This window comes from Hipposideros armiger, unplaced genomic scaffold (assembly GCF_001890085.2).
Source record: "Hipposideros armiger isolate ML-2016 unplaced genomic scaffold, ASM189008v1 scaffold_163, whole genome shotgun sequence".
In the NCBI taxonomy this organism is placed as follows: Eukaryota; Metazoa; Chordata; class Mammalia; order Chiroptera; family Hipposideridae; genus Hipposideros; species Hipposideros armiger.
Genome location: NW_017731513.1, coordinates 21,890 through 25,724, shown reverse-complemented (window position 1 = coordinate 25,724; position 3,835 = coordinate 21,890).

Here is a 3,835-nt window from a genome sequence, read left to right as displayed (position 1 = left end):
AGAGCCAAAAAACACATCCTCACCTCCATCTACAAGTCCTTACCTGGTCTGCGTTCCTTTTGCTTTCTGACTCATTTCTTTCTATATTGGCTTCCTTGCTTTCTCTGCTCAGGCTGCCTGAGCTCAGGACAGTCTCGCTGTTCTTGGAACAGCAGAGATACAATCCCGTCCCAAAACCTACGCCACTGATGCTGCCTCTCTTGGGAGACTCTCAGACCTACTGCACTTCCCTGAGCTCTTTATTACTACACATCAGTTTGTCTTTTGGGCTTTCTGTTATTCTTTTACCAAAAATGGTGGTTCTCCTCCCAACACTTCCTAGTCCTCTTACAGGCTTTGCTTTCTTCCATAACCCCTCTCCCCATTCAACAGAGGTTGTAATCTACTTGTTTATGTTGTTTGTTGATGGTTTTCCCCACTAGAATGCAAACACCATGAAGGCAGTAATTGGTGTCTGTTTGGTTCATGGTCATGAGCCCGCTTCCAAGAAGAGGCTGGTATTCAGAAGGCACTCAATGAGCAGAAGACAGTATAAATCGTATGAGCCCCCAAAAGTAAGCACCCATAATTATTAGAGTGTGGCTAAAAGAAGTACCATGCATCGGAATACACAGGATGGTGTTGTGAGGAGGGAGATGTGAGTTGTATCTGACGATGATTTGTATAATTTGGACAATGGGAGAGGAGCCTCTTGGGAAGAAAATAAAATTATATCACCACTGAATATCTTAGTTTATCACCCATTTTAGGTAATCAGTACTTAGGTATTTAACGAGCAAACCAGATAGTATCATTGGTCTTAGGTGGCTTGTTATATCATCCTTCACACTTTCTATCAACCAGAAATGCCCCATGATATGTAACTGTAATACACTAATTATGTTATCTAGCTCCCAAGGAATGGTTCTGTCTGAAAAACCCTTGAAGAAAGACCCTAATACATTTATAGGTAACAAATAAGTTCTAAGTTTGAATTAAGCAGAGGCTACATGACTAGAGAACCCAATAGGTGGTTTCTGCCACATCTACTAACATGAAATTAAAATTAAAAAAATACTGCAGAAAGGGTTCCCTTTGCATTTGGTAACTGAAATTTGAGTCTGTTTTGAGCAATGGAGGGCACCCTTATTGTGCAGTGCTCTGATTTATGCAAACGTTGCTCGAGTGATGTTGTGCACTCTGTTTTGTGAAATGTAGTTCCCAATTTGTGACATCCCATCTCACTGTTAGAGTCATGTGTCTAAAGAAAACCGTGGCCCATAAAAATGAACTCTCCAAAACAAATATATGGTTTAGAAAAAAAACAAAAAACAATAAACAAAAAAACACTGTGCTGTTTACTTGGCTTCAATTGTTTACATCTTAAGTATTGGGTGCATCAAATGAAATACTGTTATTGGTCTTTAAATACCTTCATTGCTATTGATTATACTCGGAACGTTAGTCAGTGACTTAACATTTTCTGTGGCATTGCCAAATGGTTCTGGCATTTGATAAAATGCAGCAGGTATTATATCCTCCTGATTGAATTCAAAGTCATTGCGCTTGTTTCAGCTACTGACACTACATCCTGAAGCATTCTGTGCATCTGTGTCTTTATTGTTTTTATTGTTGTCAATGCAAGGTTTTCTCTAAGGAAATTAGTGATAAGCCAAGAAACGTTTATGAAGAGCTTATATCTTTAAGTAGTTGAGGGAGTTTAACAAATTATTTTCAATTTTATTACTATTTTCAATTTTTCATAATAATGTGTAGCCTGAAAAATTTTTAATCATTTTTGTAAATTAATCAGCTTTATTGAGAGCCCGTAACATTGCTTATCTTTAATCTGAAGTGCATTAACTTCTTCTTCTATTGTAGAACCAAGCACACACTTTGCCCTTGTCTGTGAAGGCAGGAATTAGTATAATTCATTCTGTATCACAGAATATTTGGCAGCATCCAGTCCCTAGTAGCTGCTCAGCAAAGACTCGCTAATTAAGTAGCTAATAATCACACCCTCAATATTGTCTCTGATTTGGTATTTTGAAAGGAACTGCAATATTAAAAACCACAAAACCAGAAACTTACGGTCTGATCATAACTTCGGCTTTTTTAAACTTCGCGTGTCCCCTGAGATATCCTAAAATACTCTTCTCTTTCGTTTCCATGTGTGCTGATGCTCAGCTCAGCTAAGGACGGGCACGCCAGTGTGTGGAGAGGCACGGAAGCAGGTGCTTCACTGGAGGGATGACTGTGCGTGTCCCTTTAGCGGCTCACGTTATGAGGACCTGGCCTGGCATTACACACTGGTTTCCTTCGACACATTCTGGTTAAGACTTGCTGTGTTGGCGTCCATACAGTTTTAGCATTTTTTTTTTTTTCTGTAGAACATGTTCCAAATGACTTACTAAATTGTAAGGTCACCCTGCCCGTGGCTGCCTGCTGCCATGACCACCATCTAGATTGTCAAAGTCCCTCCTGCCGTAACTGTTCAGGCTGTGCAAGGACATTCAGAAAGCTGACCCGAGTTTGAGAAGTTCTAAAACGAAGGGAAACTAAACCGGAAGTCATGCAAATTGCCGTTCCTCGGTTCCTTCTGCAAGCATGCCCGCGTAGCAGTGCCTAGGATCTAATTCATGAATTGTCAGGGAAATTCGGACGCTCCAGTCCAAATGTACCAGATGCTTCGAGCCCAACACCAGTGGAAGCAATGCTATTAGCATCACAATGAAGGAATCCATGACACATTAGACATCAAAAGAAGGGCTTCTGTTTCCACTCACTGCATTAGAGAAACTGCCAAACACTTAAATTTGTATTGAAAACGTTGCTTCTTTTAGGGAAGCAGGCATTGACCCCATTCTCTTTTTCCTTAATTTGCAAAATAACCCAGGACATAAATGTCTGGGTATGTGCAAAAGTTTAAGTAATATCATCACACCTTTAAAACAGTTTATCTTTTTACCTGTTACAATTTGGATTTGTACATAATATACATGACTTTGTTTCTGGCCTTTTGATACTCAAAACTGTTTGTCCAAAAACACCAGAATAACGGTTACGATTATTCAAACCACCCAATCTCATTTTGGCAGACAGGAGACCATAAACTGTGAAATCCAACTGCCTATGTTTTCAATTTCCCATATATTCAATCACCCTGAGGACATCAGGATCATTTAGGATTCAACGGGTTTTTTTGTTTTTTTTTTTTTCAAATGTGTACCTTAACGGAGAAAGGATGAGTTTTAGATGCGAACTGATCTGGGCTCGAATCCCAAATCAGTCAATGTACTAGCTTTGTGAGTCAGGCAAGTTATTTGATCTTTTCCAGCTTCATTATCTTTGTAAAATGAAGATAGCCATGCTCCCTTTCCGGAGGTTACAGACTTATGTGCGACGATGCACTTAATGTGTCCGGCACTGTGGCCGTCACAGACAGATTTATCCTTTTTTGTCCCCCAACAAAATTACCAGTGTGTGGAAGGAGGGACAGTACTTATTATTCTTTGTCACATCTCCTTTGAAGTCTTCTGTCCTGGCTTCTCCCAAGTGCCACCTGCCTGGTACTCAGTGAATACAGGTATGCTACCTTCATTTACTCACTACTAGGGCTCGACTATAAACCTGATGTTTCTGAAGCTTTGCCTGATAGGACCTGTACCTTTACTGTGCTCTAAACCCCATATTCTCTAGTATCCTCTGACAATCTCAGTTCACAAACGTTCCCTCTCTCGTCTTCACTTTCAACTGGTCCATGCTCTAGCACGAATCTTTTAGCATGTAAATGCTCTCAAATTAATTGTTCCAAGAAGAAGAGCTTGAAGAGGAAGAAGCCCCCTTCATCCCACTC